The sequence below is a fragment of the Mirounga angustirostris genome, unplaced genomic scaffold, assembly GCF_029215605.1.
Source record: "Mirounga angustirostris isolate CCGP_5_RB_7025 unplaced genomic scaffold, mMirAng1.0.hap1 SCAF_8, whole genome shotgun sequence".
Classification (NCBI taxonomy): Eukaryota; Metazoa; Chordata; class Mammalia; order Carnivora; family Phocidae; genus Mirounga; species Mirounga angustirostris.
Window position 1 is genome coordinate 73,320,560 of NW_026991716.1, and position 23,927 is coordinate 73,344,486.

Consider the following 23,927-nt stretch of genomic DNA (forward strand, 5'->3'; position numbering starts at 1 on the left):
CTGTCAAAGATTTCAAAACAAAAATTGTAAATATGGGCTTGGATTTACTGACATATTTTATTCATTTATCTTAGCCCTTGAGATTTGGAATATTTCTTTTCCTAGGAATTATAAGTGGGGGCAGGTAGAACTATGACAAACTAGAACTGATTTGTTTCTAATACACATTTTCTTTTTTTTTCCCTAAGACTTTATTTAAATTCCAGTTAGTTAACATATAGTGTAGTATTGGTATCAGGAGTAGAATTCAGTGATATACATACTAACACCCAGTCCTCATCACAACATGTGCCCTCCTTAATGCCCATCACCCAATTACCCCATCCTCCCACCCCATCCCCTCCAGCAACCCTCAATTTGTTCTCTATAGTTAAGAGTCTCTTATGGTTTTGCCTCCCTCTCTGTTTATCTTATTTTATTTTTCTTTCCCTTCCCCTATGTTCATGTTTTGTTTCTTAAATTCCACATGAGTGAAATCATATGGTATATGTCTCTCTCTGACTTATTGTGCTTAGCATAATATCCTCTAGTTCCATCCATGTTGTTGCGAATGGCAAGATTTCATTCTTTTTGATGGCTGAGTAGAATTCCATAGTATGTATATATATATATATATACTACCTCTTCTTTATCCATTCATCAGTCAATGAACATTTGGGCTCTTTCCATATTTTGGCTATTGTTGATAATGCTGCTATAAACATCGGGGTGCATGTGCCCCTTCGAATCAGTATTTTTGTATCCTTTGGATAAATACCTAGTAGTGCAATTGCTGGGTCGTAGGGTAGTTCTATTTTTAACTTTTTAAGGAACCTCCATACTGCCACCTCCAGAGTGGCTGCATCAGTTTGCGTTCCCACCAACAGTCTAATATGCATTTTCTTCTGGTTATAAAAGCAAAATATTAATTTGTCCATTCATTCATTCAATAAATTCTTATTGAGCACCTACTGTGTGCCAGGCATTGTGCGAGTGGAGGATACTATGGTGAACAATAATAGACATGTCCCTGATCTGTGGAGCTTGGAATCAGTTATATTTGAACTGAAATCAAGAGAGGAGGAAGTAACTGGGGGATGGAGAGTGAGTATATGAAAGGGAGAAGAAGTACATTTCAGGGAAAGTTAATAATATGAACAAAAGCCTTATGGCATTTCATCAAGATGGCAGTAGACTAGATGCAGAAATCTCCACTATTATTCAAAATAAAACTGAAACATATATATTGTTCCATGTTAAAGACATAGCTGAACTCAAAAGAAACAGATATCCTCATATGCCAGAAATGAAGAAGGAACATATAACCATGAAGATATGCAGTTTTTAAAACCATGCAGTCCTTAGGAGAAACCGGACCACTTAAGGGTTGGTATGTTCATACCTTTGTGAGACAGGAATTTAAGCCTTAAGCCCCACATACATCAAGGAGGAGGAATGGGCATTCTACCAGCAGACTGTCCAAAATGTGCTGAAAAGCTATATACATTGCCTAAAATCTTCTTCAGCATGAACAAGGTTGCAGGAAAAAGTGGACTTTCTCAGGTTCTCAGAAAGATTCTGACAGCCACTCCCACACCCACACTGTGAGATTTAAATTTTGGGTCTGTAACCATGCACCAATGCAGAATCAACCACCTTTCCCTTACCCATGCAGTATGGGAATCTGGAGGGGAGAAACTGGTGTCAAAAGTGATTTGGAAGTAGTGAACTCAGTAGGACTTGCGCAAGGGAAGTGGTGAGCCTTGTCATCAAGAGACCGCTGCAACTCAGGGCATGGACAGGACTTCCTCTAAAGATAACTCCTCCTGGGGCGCCTGGGTGGCTCAGTTGGTTAAGCGTCTGACTCTTGAGTTCTGCTCAGGTCATGATCTCAGGGTCATGAGATCGAGCCCCATGTCAGGCTCTGCACTGGGTGTGAAGCCCTGCTTAGGATTCTTTCTCTCCCTCTGCCCTTCCCTGTACTCTTGCTCGTTCTCTTGTTCTCTCTCTTTCTCTCAAAAAATAAGTAAATAAATAAAGATAACTCCTCCTGAAGTTGAGCTTGTAGACATAACTTATAAAACACAGGAAGAAATACAAAGCAAAAAGGGAAAGTCCAAAGACCCCAAAGTAGGAGAATTTATGCTTAATAGTGAGTATTGTTAAGTAGATTTTCAAGTGAATATTTTAACTGCACAAAGAGGAAGACAGAAATGTAAATAAAACCTTTCAAAAGGTACAGAATAAATAAGAATAGGCTGATCTGAAAATGAACCAACTAGAAACTTCCAAAAGGTACAGTAGGGGAGATAGAAAGACTCAACAAACAGGCTAAACAATAGACTAGACCCAGGTGAAGAAATCATGCATGAACTGGAACATGATCTGTGTAAATCCCCTAGAACACAGCATGGACAGAAAAAGAGGTAGAAAATATGAAAAAGAATTTAGGAATATGACAGCTAGATTGAAAATCTCTAACATATGTTTAATAGATGCTTTAGAATGAAGGAGTTAAATTCCTTATATCAGTGAGATCATATGATAATTGTCTTTCTCTGATTGACTTATTTCGCTCAGCATAATACCCTTTAGTTCCATCCACATCATAAGGGAAGGGAGGGAAAAATGAAACAAGACGAAACCAGAGAGGGACACAAACCATAAGAGACTCTTAATCTCAGGAAACAAACTGAGGGTTGCTGGAGTGGAGGTGGATGGGAGGGATGGGGTGGCTGGGTGATGGACACTGGGAGGGTATGTGCTATGGTGAGTGCTGTGAATTGTGTAAGACTGATGAATCACAGACTTCTACCTCTGAAACAAATAATACATTATGTGCTAATAAAAAAAATAAAGAATGAAAGAGTTAAGAGACTAGGGAAGAGAAACCTTTAAGAATTTTCCAGATTTGAAGAAAGTTAGGGGATGTCAGAGGAAAATACATAAAACTGAATGAAATAAATAAAATAGAAGCTTATCTACTGCCGAACATCAAGAATAAACAGAAAATCTTGGGTTACAAGAGAGAAAAGATAGGTTTCCTGAAAAGAAGCAACAGTAAGACTGACAGAACACTTTTCTTCACCAACCAGGTGTGCCAGAGACAATGGCTGAATGTCTGAAAAATGATGAAGAAAAATAATTGTCAGTCTAGAATTCTATATCCAGCTTAACCATACTCCAAGAATTTGGAGGAAATGAAAGCATTTTCACACATACAAAGATAAGAACATAACTTTCCAGAGACCTTCATTGATAAAACTTACTGAAGGATACGCTTCAACAAAAAGAAAATGAGTAAGCTACACAAAGCCCAGGTGAACCAAAAAAATGACAAAGAAAGGAAGGAAGAAAGGAAGGAAAGAAGGAAGGAAGAAAGGAAGGAAGGAAGGAAGGAAGGAAGGAAGGAAGGAAGGAAGGAAGGAAGGAAGGAAGGAAGGTTAGCTAGTTATTATCATAAGTTGGTAGGGAAATAAAATTAAAACAAAATCTCCTCCCAACCTAGAAAACCTCTCCATAAAGATAGAAGAGAAAGAAAAAAATTATTGAATAAGCATTAAACAAGAATATGATGCTGATCACAGGCAATAAGCTAGAGGTTTCAAAGAAGAAAATCTTACCTTTTTATGTACCTAAATAGATATAGCCCATTGTATTCCTGTTTGCAAGATAAAATTGCTAAGTTTTTTTTGTCTTTATGATTGTAAATACACTTTGTCATTTGGAGTCAGGGGACAGCTGAAGTCAGGCCCACCTTCTCCCCAGTTACCAGCACCTGGATTCCAGAGGCACTTCTGTCTTTGAAAGCCTTTCTGGTAATTCCAAAATCATACCTGGAAGTGATTAGCCTCTCCCCTTGCTCAAAAAGCCATTCAAGTTTAAAAGTTCAAATCTGTATGTTCAACTAATGTTCAAAACAGTTAAGATTAGTAGTCAGGAGATGAGGGTCCTTGTCCTGACTATGTGGGCTAATGAGCTGTGAGGACTCCTGCAAGTCATTTCATCTTGCTGGTGTGAATGCAAAATGAGGGAGTGAGGCTAAATGAGTTCACAGATCCCTTAACTGTCAGTCTGTGTGCCTCTATTTAGGACAAGCTCTATTTGGCTGTGTGTGATGGACTCCTTTTCCTGTTCTTGAAGAGCTTTGGAGTTAGTTCCGTCCTGGAGAACAGAGCTCCTTTCAGGCTCAATGCAAATAATAACCATGAGAGAGAATAAATGAGCAGCTGCCATCTATTCACCCCACTGGGCGGGGGCCAAGCATTGAGGAGGCAAGGTCACAGACTCTAGCCTGACGCCAGAAGAAGACGCTGAGGTTTGCAGCGAAAAATCACTAGTGCATCAAATCGCAAAAGTCAGTGTCTTAAAACAATGACCATTTTATTTGCCCCCAACCCTGTGGGTCTACACTGGGCCCAGAGTTAGCTAAAAGGTTCATCTGCTGGTCTGCCTGGTGTCTCATGCGGCTGCAGCCATCGAAGAGCTCCCCTGGGCTGGGTGACCCAAGACAGCAGAAGTAGCATGTCTGAAATTTGGTATTGTCTGCTGGGGTGGTGTGTGTGTCCCCAACCAGCTAATCAAAGCTTTTTTGTTGGAAAGCAGTGTTCCTAGAGGGTAAGAGCACAAACGCCTCACAGGGCCTCTGGAGGCATTACCTTGAATGTTGAACTTCGCACATCATCCCCTGCACTCTACCCATCAAGCAAGCCACAGGCCTGCCCAGATTCAAGGGGGAGGAGAAACAGACTCCACCAATGGCCAGGAGGAGTGGCAGAGTCACACTGCAAGGGGAAGTGAATGAGGGCATGGGAGGGATATTGTAACCGTCCTTATAAACTAATGTTCACACTAATCACAGGCAGCATCTCTAGCCCAGCATGAAGCAGGCATCCAGTAAACACTTGTTTAAAGGATGTATGTCCTTAGTTGCAAAGGCTATGGGTCCTTCTTTCTCCTAGGAGAAAGTAACAGTGATATAGATTAGATGTCTTCCTGGTGGAGAATCAGTTGAATCACTGCTGAGTACAAATTCTAGTGTACATGACTGGGGGGAGTCGGTATATTTTTTCTTTGGCTTGCAATGGGATTGTCATTTCCCTTTGTTCTGTGGATATAACACATACTGACATGGAATGTTGACCCTATAAGAAACCCTGTATAATGATAGTTACACTTCCATAAGAAAAATATTACAGGTCGGATTTGATTACCAGATTCACCCATGGCAAATAAGATATGTATTGTTCTCTTTACTACTGTCTTAGCTTCATAAGTGAAAAAACTATCCAATCAACTCAACCAAATTCAACAAATATGTATTTAATGCCTAATTATTGCCAGGAATATAGTGTATGTGCCTCCTCCCCCATGTTTGACCCCTCCCAGCCCAGGTTTCATTAGATCTGGAGGTATAGAATGTTTCCTACTGTTCTTACTGTTGCAGCCTCAAGAATGACATCCAAGAGAATGGGCTGTCCCAGCTACCCCATCTTCAAAATGAAAAGTTATGAGCATACTTGTAGTATGTTTTCATTTACATATGCTATTCTTTCTGAATGAAATGCCTTTTTCCTCTTTTCTCTCATTCCAGTGGTTCCTCCTCTGAAACAACACTCTACCCCAGCCAGGTGGTTGGTCATCCATCCTCCAGGCTCTTCATTAACCTGGATATAGCTCATTTGTACACCCATCATACCTACTGTACTGTTGGTGTATGTGTCCATCTCTTCTAGGACTTTGAGCCTCCTGAGAACACACAGTTTCTTACTTATCTCTATAACTTTATGCAAATACTTGATAAATGTTAGATAAATGATTCCAGAAATGGGCAAAAGAAGGAAAAAAGGAATACTAAGTTAAAGAGCAGTAGAGAACCTGAGCTAACATTCTGGGGCCCACAGTGCAAGTTGACCTGTAACTCTCATTCAAAACAACAGAACTCATTCCCCTTTGTTTCTGCCTCCTTCATTCTTCTTCCTCTAATATGAAGCAAATTTAAAACTCTGTAGTCAGTTTTTGTATGTTACTCTCAAGGGATTCTAGATAATGACTTTTTATAAGAAGAAAGATCCCAGGGGGCGCCTGGGTGGCTCAGTCAGTTAAGCGGCTGCCTTTGGCTCAGGTCATGATCTCAGCGTCCTGGGATCAAGTCCCACATCGGTCTCCCTGCTCAGTGGGGATCCTGCTTCTCCCTTTGCCTTCTGCTCCCCCTGCTTGTGCTCTCTCTCTGTATCAAATAAATAAAATCTTAAAAAAAGAAGAGAGATCCCTGTTATTTACTTTGCATGATTTTTTTAACCAAAAGATTATATTTCATGTTTAAATGCCTAAATTATCTCTTCATATGCCACATAGCAATGTTATTTCTTATTTTGACAGTAGCTGTTGGGTTTACTTCAATAAAAATGGGACATAACTGCACTGGAAACGTAGTAAGCATTCTGGTGAGGTTGGTTTTAATCAGGTACAAAATAGCTAGGGAGGGTTGTGCTAAGTCATGCTTCTACCATGTTGCTGCAGCTCTGCTGGATGAAAGGCAGCTGGAGAAATCATGTTTAGTTTCTTAAAGTGGCAGCCGCAAGGCACAAAACTTAAGTAACTGACTCTGGTTTAGCCATAGCCTTACCATGAATGTGTGCCACCAGAGCTGGGGTAATCAAAGAATCCAGTCAAACAACCAAAAGTGTAATAAATCCCCAATGATATAATTTTGTTTAAAGTAATAATATGGTAGCATTAGGAGATAATGTCTTTAATAGTCTAACAATGAAAGTCCATGAAATTCTAGAAGGCAGATTTTACTATATCCCTGTTTATGACATCATCCTCAAACATGACTGATACACACAGAATAAATTAGATACCTAACTAATACTCATAGCTGAGATAGGAGTATATGAGTCAGAAACTGTATGGAACCTAAGTCCAACAATTGCAGCTAATTAAATCATAAAACTTAGACCAGAATTTTTTGGGTGCCCTAAGATCTTATATTACTGAGGACGTGCATGAATGAAATACAATGAAAAAGACCCAAAAAAGTGGAACAAAATGAAAGGAAACAGCAAAGTTTCAAAGAATTACTCACCAAAGAGAATCCTTCTGTGATTTTCCTAAGCAATTATTCTTCTTCATTCAACTTGATCTCTCCTAGTATGATAATAAACATGCCAGGAATTAGTTAGAATGATGGTTCTCCAGCCTCACTCATTATCTGAGTTACCTAGACTGTTTTTTAAATATATGTATTCCCATTCCCATTTCAGACTCTCTGAATAAGAATCTGGAATCTCCCAGGAGTCTGTATTTTTCAATCCCCCCAGGTAATTCTCTTTTTTTAAATTAATTTTTTAAATTTAAATTCAATTAGCCAACATATAGTACTTCATTAGTTTCAGATATAGATTTCAATAATTCATCAGTTGCAAATAACACCCAAATTTTAGTTAGTTAACATATAGTGCAATATTGGTTTCAGGAGCAGAATTCAGTGATTCATCACTTACATACAACACCAGTGCTCATCACAAGTGCCCTCTTTAATACCCATCACCCACCTAGCCCATTCCCCACCCACCTCCCTCCATCAACCTAAGTTTATTCTCTATTGTTAAGAGTCTCTTATGGCTTGCTTCCCTCTCTTCCCACCCCCATCCCATATGTTCATCTGTTTTCTTTCTTAAATTCCACATATGGGTGAGATCATATGGTATTTGTCTTTCTCTGACTTATTTCACTTAACATAATACATTCAAGTTCCCTGCATGTCATTGCAAAAGGCAAGATTTCATTCTTTTTGATGGTGGAGTAATATTCTATTCTACATATATATATATATACTATTATATAAATACACACACACACACACCATATCTTCTTTAGCCATTCATCAGTCGATGGACATTTGGGCTCTTTCCATAGTTTGGCTACTGTTGATGATGCTTCTATAAACATCTGGGTGCATGTACCCCTTCAAATCTGTATTTTTGTATCCTTTGGGTAAATGCCTAGTAGTGCAATTGCTGGGTCACAGAGTAATTCCATTTTTAACTTTTTGAGGAACCTCCATACCGTTGTCCAGAGTGGCTGCACCAGTTTGCATTCCCACCAACAGTGCAAGAGGTTCCCCTTTCTCTGCATCCTTGCCAAAACCTGTTGTTTCTTGTGTTGTTAATTTAGCCATCCTGACAGGTGTGAAGTGGTATCTCATCATGGTTTTGATTTGTATTTCCCTGATGATGAGTGATGTTGAACAGCTTTTCATGTGTCTGTTAGCCATCTGTATGTCTTCTTTGGAAAAGTGTCTATTCATATCTTCTGCCCATTTCTTAACTGGATTATTGTTTTTTGGGTGTTGAGTTTGAATAAGTTCTTTATAGATTGTGGATACTAACCCTTTATCAGATATGTCATTTGCAAATATCTTCTCCCATTCCACAGGCTGCCTTTTAGTTTTGTTTTGTTTTTTGTTTTGGGGGTTTTTTGGGGTTTTTTTTTAAAGATTTTATTTATTTATTTAACAGAGACACAGCAGAGAGGGAACACAAGCAGGGGGAGTGGGAGAGGGAGAAGCAGGCTTCCTGCATAGCAGGAGCCCAATGCGAGGCTCAATCCCAGGACCCTGGGATCATGACCTGAGCCGAAGGCAGACACTTAACGACTGAGCCACCCAGGCGCCCTGCCTTTTAGTTTTGTTGATTGTTTCCTTTGCTGTGCAGAAGCTTTTTATGTTGATGAGGTCCCAATAGTTCATTTTTACTTTTGTTTCCCTTGCCTCTGGCAACATGTCTAGTAAGAATTTGCTACAGCTGAGGTCAAAGATGTTGCTGCCTGTGTTCTCATCTAGTATTTTGATGGTTTCCTGTCTTACGTATAGGTCTTTCATCCGTTTTAGAATTTATTTTTGTGTATGGTGTAAGAGAGTGGTCCAGTTTCTTCTGCATGTTGCTGTCCAGTTTTCCCAACACCATTTGTTGAAGACTGTCTTTTTTCCATTGGATATTCTTTCCTGCTCTGTCAAACATTAGTTGACCATGGAGTTGTGGGTCCATTTCTGGGTTTTCTGTTCTGTTCCACTGATCTATGTGTCTGCTTTTGTGCCAGTACCATACTGTCTTGATGATGACAGCTTTGTAATAGAGCTTGAAGTCTGGAACTGTGATGCCTCCAGGTTTGTTTTTCTTTTTCAGGATCACTTTGGCTATTCAGGGTCTTTTGTGGTTCCATCCAAATTTAAGATTGTTTGTTCTAGCTCTGTAAAAAATGCTGGTGGTATTTTGATAGGAATTACACTGAGTGTGTAGATTGCTTTGGGTAGTATAGACATTTTAACAATGTCTGTTCTTCTAATTCATGAGCATAGAATGCTTTTCCATTTCTTTGTGCCCTGTCCAATTTCTTTCATAAGTGGTCTATAACTTTAAGAGTACAGGTCTTTTACCTCTTTAGTTAGGTTTATTCCTAGGTATCTTACTGGTTTTTGTGCAATTGCAAATAGGATCGATTCCTTGATTTCTTTTTCTGCTGTTTCATTACTGGTGTATAGAAATGCAACAGATTTCTGCACATTGATTTTATATTCTGCTACTTTGCTGAATTCATGTATTAGTTCTAGCAATTATTTAGTGGAGTCTTGGGTTTTCCACATAGAGTATAATGTCATCTGCAAATAGTGAAAGTTTGACTTCTTCCTTGCCAATTTGGATGCTTTTTATTTCGCTTTGTTGTCTGATTACCGAGGCCGAGATTTCCAGTAATATATTAAATAGTAATGGTGAGAGTAAGACAAGATATCCTTGTCTTATTCCTGACCATAGGGGAAAGGCTCTCAGTTTTTCCCCATTGAAGATGATAGTAGCTGTGGGTCTTTCATATATGACCTTTATGATGTTGAGGTATGTTCCATCTATCCCTACTTTGTTGGGGGGGTTTTATCAAGAATGGATGCTGTATTTTGTTAAATGCTTTTTCTGCATCTATTGACATGATCATATGGTTCTTAACCTTTCTTTTAAAAATATGGTGTATCACACTGATTGATTTGCGAATACTGAACCACCCCTGCAGCCCAGGAATAAATCCCACTTGATCACAGTGAATAATTCTTTTAATGTACTATTGAATTCAATTTGCTAATATTTTTTTGAGAGTTTTTGTAGCCATGTCCATCAGGGATATTGGCCTGTAATCTTCCTTTTTAGTGGGGTCTTTGTCTGGTTTTGGAATCAAGGTAATGCTGGCCTCATAGAATGAGTTTGGAAGTTTTCCTCCCATTTCTACTTTTTGGAACAGTTTGAGAAGAATAGGTATTAACTCTAGCTCCTTTAGATGTAAAGTTAGATTGTGTATTTGAGACTTTTCTTGCTTCTTGAGGTAGGCCTCCCCAGGTAATTCTCATGACCAGCCACCCTTAGCAATCTTTGCTTTAAACCAGTAATTAAAAAACCAAAACAAAAAAACTTCACCAAACTTAAAGGCATATGGTTATGGGCTGAACTGTGTTCTCCCAAAATTCATATGTTGAAGTCCTAACCCCAGTATCTCAGAATGTGACTGTATTTAGAGATGGGGTCTTTAAAGAGGTAATTAAGTTAAAACAAGGTCATTAGGGTGGGTCTTAATCCAATATGACCATTGTGTTTGTAAGAAGAAATTAGAACACAGAGAGGTACAGAGGGAAGACCACGTGAAAACAGAGAGAAGATAGCCATCTACAAGCCAAGGAAAAAGGCCTCAGAAGAAACCAACCCTGCCAACACCTTGACCTCAGGATTCTAGCCTCCAGAACTATAAGAAAGTAAATTTCTGTTGGTTAAGCCACCTAGTCTTTAGTACTTTGTTACTGCAACCCTAAAAACTAATATGTGTACTATTAATTTGTCAAGTGACAGACATGAATAACAAGAAGACATTGTAAAGGATGTCTTGCATAATGAAGAAACATTATGTTTCAACGGAAAAATAGTTCCACTAAAATGGCTAATTAATTGTTAAGTTTCAGTTCTATTCAACTTCAATAGGAAGAAAAGTTGCTGAGGGAGAAGGGAAAGAAAAACGAGAGAAAAGAATCCAAAAGAGAACGGAAACAACAAAGAGCTAGTAAAATGGGAGAAATGGGGGACATTCAGGAAAATGCAAACTATAATCCTTAAGGATCGCACTATAATACAATGACATTATGACATTATTATGAAACACAGGAGAGGAACAGTGAATATGCATACCCAACAAACACCTGTAAAGATCATAGTGAAATTTGTCTCTGAGCCTTTGCTGGCCAGAGGGAAAAGTTTAATTTCCTTCTTTCATGTAGTCAACAACCATTTACAGTCTACCTACTGCATGCCAGGCACTCAGATACAGTCTGGCTATACAAAGATGATTAACACAGGAGCTGTGCCATATAAGAACATTAGTCTAGAAGAAAAGTTTCAGGCCTTCGTCAAGGTCTAATCCCAAGAAAACATGCTTAAATTTCCTTTAAGAGATCTTAGGTTCTTCAGTTCTTTATCTCTTTGTAGAGCTCCCAGAGTCCCAAGAAGGGATACTACAGCTAATTCTTGTCCCTAGGTATCCAGGGAGTGGGTATGTTCCCGATCCCTATGCCCACCTTGGGCTGTGATCAGGAAGAACCGTATTTCTCTGGCATCCTGACTCTAGCACAGAGCCAGGCACATAGTAGGTGCTCAATAAACATTGAATTAATTAATTCATTAATGGTTCAAACAATCAAACATCTCAATTCCCGGAACCCTTCTAGCAAGTCTGGTACACACCCACCCTCCCCTGTGCCTTACAGCCTTTCCAGAAGTAGCTTTGCCTTAGATTTGCAGAGTCTCCTAGAAGTGGCCACCCAGGTAATGTTGAGGAAATATAATTAAAAACAAAATCTCCTCCCAACATAGAAAATTTCCCCACAAAGGGAAAAAAGAAAGAAAACAATTTCATTATTGAATTAGCATTCAACCAGAATGTGATGCTCATCACAGGCAATTCACTAAAGAGGTTGCAAAGACAGAATAAAGTCTTTCATATACCTAAATGGATACAATCCATTCCATCAGTTTTCAAGATAAAATTGCTAATTCTATCATATCTTTATGACTGAAGGTAAGGTTTGCCATTTCAAGTCAGGGGACAGTTGTAATTAGGCCCATCTTGTCCCAGGAAACCAGGACATAGGGTTTTACCTTCTTTGATGATTACATTTCAAAGAGATGGGTTCCAGGGGTCCCATGAGGGAACATTCCTAAGCTAACAAGAGGTTTATTTAGCATTTGAACTTACAGTAGCAAGGTGCCTCAGTCCCCATAGGAGCCTGTGCTCATGGAAGTCTCCTTTGGACTGGCCTGCCCACCTAAACAAGCACACAGAGGCAGCCCCAGGGACCGCAAGTGTTCTGTTAACCAAGTCTCCTGGCCATGGCACTGCACTCTAAGCCTAGTTCTTAAGGCAGAAATGTTAAACCTCTTTCTGAAAACCCATGTGGTAATAACATCTTTTGACCTTGAGCTGTAAGGAGCATCACACTTCAAACCCAGATTTTGAAATTACAGACTTATGCTAAAAGCCATGCTCCATCACCTACATTGTCTGATCTTGAGTTGATTGATTATTAATTTTTCCAAAACTCAATGTCCTCATCTATAAAATGGAGATAATGCCTTCCCACAGAGAGCACATAAAGAAGGGTTATTAATTACACTTACTACTCATATTGAAGCAAGGGAGTCCAGAGGCTTAGCGTGCACACTCTGAACCCGATGTCTGGCTTTCATCCCAGATCGACTTTAGGCAAAATGAGGTGCTTCATTCTTTAGTGTCCTCACAGATGAAGTGCTTAGAAGAGTGGCAAGCCCATATAAGAATGTCATAAATGTCAACCGATAGCTTTTACTTCCCATTAGTGTCACCAAGGTGCTGAAGCAGACCTTGCATCTCACTGCTCTCTGTCTTCTACCTGTCTCTTCACCTTCACCTCCCTCTGCCTTCGGGGAGTGGAGAAAAGTGTATTAGTGTGATGCTCCACCACTCTTTCAAGTCATCTTTTACATTTGTAATTAGGTAAAACCCCTTGAATTGCAATGTCTCTAGACAAATTATTACCTAGATTAAACCTGTGTAAATGCAAATGGAAATAATTTGAAAACATCAAGAAAGCACAAAATTTCAAATTGCTGTAGGAGAAGGTCTCTGGCTCTCATCTTTTCTAACACCTGTTGCCTTCCCTCTTTATCTTTCTTTCCTAGGCAGTTTCTGAATTTAAAAAGAGAAGCTTAGCCTTTTATGCTATTTGATACCTATTTAACAATTTTCATCACTTTCTTTTAAAGATTTTATTTATTTAATTGTCAGAGAGAGAGACAGAGTGCACAAGTGGCGGCGGGGGCGACAAGAAGAACAAGAAGCGGGCTCCCCACTGAGCAAGGAGCACAATGCAGGACTCGATCCCAGGACCCTGGGATCATGACCTGAGCCAAAGGCAGAACTTAACCAACTGAGCCACCCAGGTGTCCCAATTTACCTCACTTTTAACAGAGCCAACTATATCCCAGCAGGAGAATTACTACTAATTGCTATCTAAATATGTAACATTCTTCTTTCCTATTACTAAGTTGAGATCAGATCTGGGGGCAAAGTTCAGGAAAATAAATAACCCTAATCAAGTCCACTGATAAACAAGAATATTAGGTGAAGAATTTTTTTTAAAGATTTATTTATTTATTTTAGAAAGAGCAAGAGAGAGCACGGAAGTAGGGGGAGGGACAGAGGGAGAGAATCTCAAGCAGACTCCCTGCTAAGCACAGAGCTCTATGAAGGGCTTGATCTCATGACCCATGAGCCCATGACCCATGAGACCATGACCTATGAGATCATGAACTGAGCTGAAACCAAGAGTCGGATGCTTGAGTGACTGAGCCCCCCAGCGCCCCAAAGTGAAGAATATTTTTAATCATCTACTTTAACTGACCAGATGCAAGCCATCTATTCTAGTTGAAACTAAATATAAATCAGAGCCCTAAAGCCTTTTGCAGTGTCTATTGAGATGGGAATTAACTGTCTCTCCATCTAAAAAATAATTTGGTGTCCTAGAACCAGTAATCTTACCTCCCAGGTCTTAGGCTCTTCATCTGTTGAGAAATCATGATTAAAACTGTCTGCCAAGTCTGATTTGAACAAATAATAAGCCAGAACATGGGGGTGGAAGTAAATAATGAACATCATTTTTGGCACGATATTCCAATGGAATACTTTCACTTAATCTTTCACTTTTCAATCAGCTGTGTTTGCATCCACTTTCCAAGACTGGCCCCATGTAGATTTTGATCCCATAAATGCTATCTGTGTCCCCTTGAACCAACCAATTAAACTCTTTGGACCTCAAATATCTGTATCTATAAACTATAGATAATGATACAGCAATGAACTGAATGTTTGTGTTCCCCCAAAATAAATATGTTGAAACCCTAATCCTTGTGTGATGGTATTTGGAGATGGGACCTTTGGAAGATAATTAGGTCATGAAGGTGGGTCCCTCATGAATGGGATTAGTGCCCTTATAAGAAGAGGTCAGAGAGCTAGCTCTCTTTCTACCATGTTAAAATACAGGTAGAAGTCAGCCGTCTGCAATCCAGAAAAGAACCTCACCAGAATCCTACCATGTTAAAACTCTGATCTCTTGCCTTCCAGCTTCCAGAACTGTAAGAATAGATTTCTGTTGTTTATAAGCCACTTGGTTAATAGTCTTTTATAGGAGCCTGAGTTGACCATGATGGATACCTTCCTCATATGGTTATTTGGGGGACTGAATGTGACAGTGTGTATAAAATCTGTGTTCCTAATCACCATGCCCCTTAGGCTGTGACCCATGATCTACACTCCATAAATGTTGCTTCCCCTCCTTTTCCTTTCCCCTCCAGTCAAAGGATCTATTTGTCAGACCACAGGTTCAATGCCATCTTCTCAACCCCATAGGGAAATAACTCACGCCAACTCCTTCTTCAAGCCCAAATTTACCCTGCTCCCTCCATGGTTCTGTTCATCCCACACTGAAGCCATCCTCTTTTCTCTGAATCCCTCCATAGCTATTATTTTTGTACCATTCATAGTAGGTGGACACATTCTGCTGGTAATATGTTTTTGCTCAGTTTTTTCTCTTCCTCCATTACTAGATCCTTGAGAGTTTATCTGGTCCAACATGATGCCTTAGTCACAATATGTACTTATCTGCCTTTGGGTTCTTCTGAAAGCAAACCCTGAGGCAATCTTGAGCTGGGCAGTTTATTGGGAAGATGATCCCAAGAAACACAAGTGGGGAAAGAAAAGTAGGGGAGGGAGGACTGCTAATAGAATGTGCATCAGTGAGCTGGTTGTCACTGTCGGCAACTAGGGCGCAGTCCCACTAAGGACCCTCTGAGAAGGATCCTTCAGAATTATCCCACCAAGGGACAGCAAAGCCAGAGTACAGATTCACTGACTCTCATCCTTTATTGGCTGACCCAGGAGCATTAATTTCCTGCAGTACTGCATGTGAGCTGAACAAAATGGTTGCAGGAAGAGAAGCAAAGAGACAGGGACCCTTAAGGTGAGAGGCTGCCAGTGTGCATAAGCACTGTCTGCTATGACTGCAGGTGAACTTGCAGATGGGGCATCTATACCATCTGCTATAGTGCTCAATAAAAATCTAGTTGGTGTTAAATAAATGGTGTTGAATAAATAAATGAATACAATGGGAACATTGTATAAACACTGTCTATATCTTAATGCAAAATCACCTACCTAGAAAAGTTACACCTATCTTTTAATCCACTATTCTACCTAACCCACTTTATACATAATATTCTGAGGCCCACGTCTGGAGTGTTCTAGAATAAAGGTCATGGATATTTTGTTCTCTGATTGTGTTTGGGAGACTGTCAAAGGCTCCAGGCATTGTAAAAGACAAAGAGAAATATGGGAGCTAATGGCTTTCAAGAATCTTTCTCAACCATTTCTCACATATTCCTTACAAAATGTACAGTGACTTATCCAGATCCAAACAGTAAGTCAGCTCTTACTGACTAGAAAAACAACTTGGAATTTCTCAAGTTTGCCAAAAGCCCAATCAAGTGAGACAAGCAATTAACCACTCATACAACCCACATCCTTGACTCTACACCTAGTTAACCATTCTGTTCTTGCTTCCATCATATTTTCTTTCCTCCTACAAAAACCATGACTTTATGTCTCCACAGAGCCACTGTTCCAGGAAGTCCACGGGATAGTACAAACAACTCTGTGATTCTAAATAGCTTCTCTTTATCCCTCACTACTTTCCTCAAACACTGTGGGTGGTAAAAATAGAAGCCCATAATTTTAGTGCCAACCTGTAATATTTTTAATCAGGCCACACAATTTACACAGAAATTTCTTAGGGGAATGTCAACCTTTACATCTTGCATTTTTCCACTTACTGATAAGGTTAGTCTAAAATCAACTAATAAATAAATGTAAAAGTAGTAATAAAAAAGTTGCTTATTAATTTTTATCAATTCCAGCCCTTTTGTTTTGTAATATCTCTATTTAATATCTTAAATTAGAGCAAAGATTCTCAGATCAAACTCAGAGTCTTAAAGTTGCATTAAAATTTTACCAGAGTTTAGCACAGTCCTCTGTTCAGAATGAGGCCTTGAATAAATAGGAAACTCTGGGAAAATTGTGTATACTCTTGAAACCTACTTTGAAATCAAAGATGACCATCTTTACTAGCTACTATACTGGGGCAAAATAAAAATGTAAATAGCTCAGGATTAAACTTAAATTATTCATGTTTGAACGGTTTCTTTTGCTTTGTTATTTTTTAACTTTATTCTGGTGCTAAACTGAGAGGAATTCATTTTATTTAGGTAAGCAGTGATTTCCTGTCAGTTTTAGTCACAAATATAAAACTGCCTGATTAATGCCAAAGATTCTCAGGACCCACGTTTTATGACTACCTTCAAAAAGCAGAATTTTCAAAGTCACATGAAAACCAAGAAGGCTCTGGCAAAAACCTTACTAACTGCATCTTTTCCTTGGCTATGTTTTTAAGAAAGAGAAGGAAGAGGGAGGAGGACGGAAGAGCACAAAGGAATAAAAATAAAAACAAACACTATGTATGTACCAGCTGCAGGCCCAGGTCAGCCTGAGGGCTATTAACACAGGAGTGTAGAGTGGTCCTCAGCAACCAGCAGGATCTTTGGAGGTGCTTGAAAATAGAAGGCACAGCCACCAGCAAGAAATGGGTTTACAGCTGCTGTGGAGAGAAAACAGCAAATACTGCACTGAACATACTCAGACACTTAGACAGACAGACTTTTACCTTGGCTTCCTCCCAACCATACCAACACCCAGGATGGTCCACTTAGAAACCAATAATCCAATCACCCATTAAGTAAGTATTGACTCTTTTTAAGAGACCGACCTGGGTATTTGGGGAGGCAAAGAAGTAGAAGTTTCTGTCCCTACTCTCAAAGCAATTACAGCCTAGCTGGGGAAATGACTGATGCATTCAGAAAGAGAAAATGAACACCTCCAAGCAATCCCATCTTGCCAGACTTCCAGACGGAACATGGCCTGGAGCAGAGGGGAGGAGTCCTTTGCTCAGGGAGACATTTTCCAACCTCTGGGGAAAGACTGGCTGCCTGTTTTTTATCATTTACTTTCTCTGAGCTTCTATTTTCTTACCATGAGTAACCCAGTGTGTCATGCAAGTTTTATTTTATAAAGTTGATGGTACAGTGTAAGTACTCACTAAACAGTTACTTTTATCATGATTATTATTGTTATTATTAAGTAATATCTCCTAGAAGAATTTCCTGGAAGGCAGGGCAATGCTTTGTGAGTCCCATCCTGGAACTGAAAAATGCCTACTTCCCTACTATTATCAGTAATATTTAGGGATAATAAATACTTCATGAATTAAAGGATGTTTATTATTTGCCACGGGGCTACAATTGCCATAACTTTCTTTGAGACACTGAAACCAAGTTCCCAAAGGTCAACATTACTCGTGGTTGGCAGATGAACAAGCAGACATTTGGAAGCCATCCTGTTTATAACTAGTATCCACCAGAGGATGACAGAAGCAGATTGGTGAAATAAGCAATGTGTGTTCAGATCAAAGTCAGCCAGTGGAGGGGGCTTGGATTTGCAGGCCCCACACCGCTCCCAAGACAACACCCTGGTTCAGTGATTGCAACTTGCAGTCTTAATTTTCTTTGCATGAAGGAGCCTCTGGGAGAGAAGCCCATTGTCCATGCAGCTATGCTGCTTGCAGGAGGAAACGTTCTCTAATTTCTCTGCCTGAGAAGGCACCTTCTCATAAGCTTCACAAAGAAGAGAAGTTCTTCCACTAGTTGGTCAGTGGTATTCAAGAAAAAAGTAAGAGGGAAGAATTTCAGTGATGAAGGTGCTCATAATTCTGCTAGTAAAATGTCAGTTATTTAGAGTGATAATGCATTTTTAATGTTTGAGGATGTTTTAAATATGTGAATTACCTTCATGAAAAAGTTGTAAAAATAACGAAAGGTAAACCGCTGCAGAAACCTCAAAAAAAAAAAAAAATTCTAATTCCTCTGCCCTGAGAAGGCACCTTCCTTTAATTAGTACAAAAAAATACCAACCATGGGGCGCCTGGGTGGCTCAGTTGGTTAAGCGACTGCCTTCGGCTCAGGTCATGATCCTGGAGTCCCGGGATCGAGTCCCGCATTGGGCTCCCTGCTCGGCAGGGAGTCTGCTTCTCCCTCTGACCCTCCTCCCTCTCATGCTCTCTGTCTCTCATTCTCTCTGTCTCAAATAAATAAATAAAATCTTTAAAAAAAAAAAAAAATACCAGCCATTTTGGTATGATGAACAAGTACTCTGCAGTTCAGAGGAGGGAGAGATCCCAGAGGGGGCTGGGCCTCCAGGAAGGTGTCATAAAAGGCATAGGGTTTGAACTAAGCCCTGAGATATGGTTTGTACTCAGCAAGATGGAGAAGAGGAGGGGCCCACCTAAGAGAAGGAATGAGCAGAATGGAAGTTCTGCAGCCTTCACCAAAGCTTTCCCCAAAATGCCTCAATTCTGTTGAGCAGAAATTAAGCCATGTACCTTAGTAGTACAGCTCAATCTTTTTTTCTTTTTTTAAAGATTTTACTTATTTATTTGACAGAGAGACACACACAGCGAGAGAGGGAACACAGCAGGGGGAGGAGAAGCAGGCTTCCCGCAGAGTGGGGAGACCGATTCGGGGCTCGATCCCAGGACCCTGGGATCATGGCCTGAGCCGAAGGCAGACGCTTAACGACTGAGCCACCCAGGTGCTCCAGTACAGTTCAATCTTAATATCTGATATACACTGGGCTGCATGCTTCTGTCTCCAGCATTCATCCATCTCAAGATATACAGACGGAGAGGTTAGAGAACCTGTGTGACTATCCTTTTTTTTATTTTTTTAAAGATTTTTTATTTATTTATTTGAGAGAGAGAATGAGATAGAGAGCATGAGAGGGGGGAGGGTCAGAGAGAGAGGCAGACTCCCTGCTGAGCAGGGAGCCCGACGTGGGACTCGATCCCGGGACCCCAGGATCATGACCTGAGCCGAAGGCAGTCGCTTAACCAACTGAGCCACCCAGGCGCCCCTGTGTGACTATCCTTGATGAAAATCCAGAGCTATGAGACACTGGGAGCATATGGATAGTTACCAAAAACTTCTGTCCTCTCAGGGCAGAAAGACACACAGCCAATGCGAGACATTTGACCCAAATCTAAAAATGACTCACATGATCTTATTGTATCTCTCATAATTGAAGTAAAAAGGCTCAGGCCTATCAGTTCTCCACTTTGTCTTCCACACTCTCGGCAGCATCTCCAGACTCGGGCTCTTTATACATGGAAGAATGATGGAGTTCTGGCTTCTAAGTGCTGGAATAACAAAGCCCTAAATTACCCAATACCCTAATTTCTCTGTACACACCTCCTCCCACTTCTATTCTACTTCTTCCTCAAAAGCACCACCAGCCCCAAGAGTTCTGTCAATGCCATAACCCTTTCCTGACCCCCGCCAAGAGCCCTCCTCAGGTGTCTAAGCCATGCAGGGATTTCCCAAGAGCCACTCCCAACATTTGTCTCCCTTCCTTCCTTTGAGTACAGGGCGTTGGCCACCCACCACCACCTTTGACACAATGGATCCCCCACATGATTTCACTTAAAAGGTATGGATTCTGAAGAATTCCACCTCATTCCTCTTTACTGCTCCCACTACTAGCTCAATTTTATTTATTCACCTCTCAAACTCATTAAGCAATGACAGTGTGCAAGCTACTCTGCTTGGCATCCTGGGAAACATGAGGCAATCTAAGATTCCAAAACAGCTGCCTTAAGGAGTTAACACTCCAGTGGGATTTGAGAAAACATTTAAAGATGACAAGGGTCTAAAAGGCAGAGTAGGGGCAGGTAGGGTAGTTTCATAGGCACAGGGACAGGAGGGCAGAGTGGACACACATGGAATAGCTAGCTACTTCACCAGCCCACTGGTAATGCTGAACTGGGGAGGTATCCCGCCAAGTCGTGCTGTCCTTATGGTGAAGGAAAGCTTGAGAATGTCTAACCGGGAGGGTCTTAGGTGTAGATACTGACTGGAGACTAGCTTGAAGCTGCTGTATACGCCACTGGACTTAGACTGTAACTTATTTCAGGTCACCTATGGGAGCTGATGGAGAAGTAAGGGACAGGCTGAGACCCTATGACAAGCCATCTTGTGAGGCCTCCACAAAGAAACTTCCTAAACAAAAAAATACCCCTCCACATTGCTGTTTCTCTAACTCTTCTTGGGAAAGAAGCATCAATTCCAAATAATTCTAAGTCCAAATACTTCCCCAACTCTGAGTTGGCAGACAGAATTTAGGTTTGGTAAAATTTGAGGCTTTCTTTAAATTGGAAAATTCAAACTGGCATTGGGGCTGATCTCTAAAGACCCTAAGCAACCATTACAATAGAAAATCATGTGGCCATTAAAGACAAAATTTTTATTACATATACAGAAGAATGTTAAATGAAAATCAACAACAAAACAGAAAGTAAAACAGAATGAACTTACCAACTAGAGTCCTTGGGGAAAAAACATGCTCTGAGAGGGATCAGGAGCTTATAATTAGCTGGCACTTTATGTTTATGGATTTTTTTACCCTATGAAGCTGTTAATAATAATATGGAGCTCATAATTCATGAGCCAAACTCTTTCCCCAATACACAGGGATACCAGCTTGAAAGAAAGCAGCCAGAGGACAGTGAGCCACCTTGAGAGAATGAACACCTCTAGAAACGTGGTTCCAAACAACCATACCAGACTTAAACTGAATTGACATTTGGTTAAGTATTTCCCCACTAACTAGCGGATAGGGGATTGGGTGGAACAGAAGATCACTTAAAGTCAAATAAAGAAATTGAATCTCTGTGCATCCCTAGTTGTACTGTGAGTTGATAATTTCTGACCTCTTAGATCTTAATGGTGAAAAATGGAACCAAAAACTTGTGACGTAATTCTGCCCTAAGTCCTGGTGCCAAACATTTTTGAGGACAGGTGTCCATTCATGGTTACAATGAATGCAACCACACCCCCTTGGCCAGACCTATGGTAACCATGGCCCCTTGGCTTCTGATGGTTAATTGCTGCCAAGGATCTCTCTTGCTTCAGGGCCCCAGCAGCCTGCATGGAGAGCAACTACTGAACTTCTAGTGAATCGAGTACCCCTCTCACCAGCACATACCCTGATGGCCTTTGCTAGTGGAGTGTCCTCTGGGTCCTCCCACAGAATCTTTGTGGGTATTCAGGCCTCATATAATATATCCAATTCAGCATGCCCACTTCCCTCTTCCCCTACCTTAGGCCATTGCAACTCAGGCATTTCAACTTCTCTCTTCATAGACCATTACTTCCACAGGCTTCTCAAAGCTACTCTAGAATTGAGTTTGCACCATCCTCCAGGGGCCTTGCAGGATGTTAAATCACTTGTCCTAAAAGAGTGCCACCCCCCCGTGTAAATGAACCCATGCTTGCTGACCCACCCCTTGATCAAGTGCCCCTGAAATCCAATCCAATTGAGTACCTTCCTGGCACTTATTGGTGAATGCTAACTCTTGAAGCTCCTCGAGTATAATCTCCTCCCTTGTAAAGGCCTGCAATCCCAGCTGGGCTATGCTGGTACTATTCCTACTTATCAGCTTTAGAGCCAGTAGGGAGGCAGGGGGTAGCTCCTGAGGGAACACCTGTGTCTTTGCTGGGGAGAGGGCTCAGCAGTGCCTTCCATGTGGGATAAGTGCTTGGCCTTAATAAGAAGATACCTGGGTGGCTCAGTTGGCTAAGCGTCTGCCTTTGGCTTGGGTCATGATCTCAGGGTCCTAGGATTGAGCCCTGTGTTGGGCTCCCTGCTCAGTGTGGAGTCTGCTTCTCCCTCTCCCTCTGCCCCCTTTAGCGCCCTTCCCACTTGTACTCTCTCTCTCTAATAAATAAAATCTTAAAAAAAAAGATACAAGTCACAATCTTCAAGGTTACCATTCAAATGTCTTCATCCATGACTCGGGGTCTCAGGTTTTCCCATCTCAGGCCCTGACCTTAATAACAACCTGCCTTGGCTGAGCATTCAATGGTCTTTCTGAGTTTGCTCCTCAACAATGTCAACTCTCTCCCTACAGGAGATAAGGACTTCTTTGTAAGCTACCAAGGAGGCCATCAGGTTCTCACACCTAGTTTTTTAACTGTCCTTTTTTTTTTTTTAATTATGTTATGTTAATCACCGTACATCATTAGTTTTTAATGTAGTGTTCCATGATTCATTGTTTGCATATAACACCCAGTGCTCCATGCAGAACCTGCCCTCTTTAATACCCATCACCAGGCTAACCCATCCTCCCACACCCCTCCCCTCTAGAACCCTCAGTTTGTTTTTCAGAGTCCATAGTCTCTCATGGTTTGTCTCCCCCTCTGATTTCCCCCCCTTCATTCTTCCTCTCCTGCTATTTTCTTCTTCTTTTTTTTTTAACATATAATGTATTATTTGCTTCAGAGGTACAGATCTGTGATTCAACAGTCTTGCACAATTCACAGCGCTCACCATAGCACATACCCTCCCCAATGTCTATCACCCAGCCACCCCAACCCTCCCACCCCCCCACCACTCCAGCAACCCTCAGTTTGTTTCCTGAGATTAAGAATTCCTCAGATCAGTGAGGTCATATGATACATGTCTTTCTCTGATTGACTTATTTCACTAAGCATAATACCCTCCAGTTCCATCCACGTCATTGCAAATGGCAAGATTTAATTCTTTTTGATGGCTGCATAATATTCCATTGTATATATATACCACATCTTCTTTATCCATTCATCTGTCAGTGGACATCTTGGCTCTTTCCACAGTTTGGCTATTGTGGACGTTGCTGCTATGAACATCGGGGTGCACATACCCCTTCGGATCCCTACATTTGTATCTTTGGGGTAAATACCCAGTAGTGCAATTGCTGGATCATAGGGTAGCTCTATTTTAAACTTTTTGAAGAACCTCCATACTGTTTTCCAGAGTGGCTTTACCAGCTTGCATTCCCACCAACAGTGTAGGAGGGTTCCCCTTTCCCCGCATCCCCGCCAACATCTGTCATTTCCTGACTTGTTAATTTTAGCCATTCTGACTGGTGTGAGGTGGTATTTCATTGAGGTTTTGATTTGGATTTCCCTGATGCCGAGCGATGTTGAGCATTTTTTCATGTGTCTGTTGGCCATTTGGATGTCTTCTTTGGAAAAATGTCTGTTCATGTCTTCTGCCCATTTCTTGATTGGATCATTTGTTCTTTGGGTGTTGAGTTTGATAAGTTCTTTATAGATTTTGGATACTAGCCCTTTATCTGATATGTCATTTGCAAATATCTTCTCCCATTCTGTCGGTTGTCCTTT

General features: G+C 40.7%; 1 long non-coding RNA gene across 1 annotated transcript in view; it reads right to left on the reverse strand.

The window, feature by feature from the left end:
• The window catches only part of LOC123837909 (uncharacterized), a 58,124-nt gene extending 38,295 nt beyond the window's left edge, over nucleotides 1-19,829 (reverse strand). The window contains exons 1-3 of the long non-coding RNA XR_010413429.1: nucleotides 19,762-19,829; nucleotides 17,123-17,254; nucleotides 7,070-7,131 (exon numbers count right to left, since the gene is read on the reverse strand). This is a non-coding gene — a long non-coding RNA (uncharacterized LOC123837909). The remainder of the gene's footprint in view (nucleotides 1-7,069; nucleotides 7,132-17,122; nucleotides 17,255-19,761) is intronic.
• Between the last annotated feature and the right edge of the window lie 4,098 nt (nucleotides 19,830-23,927).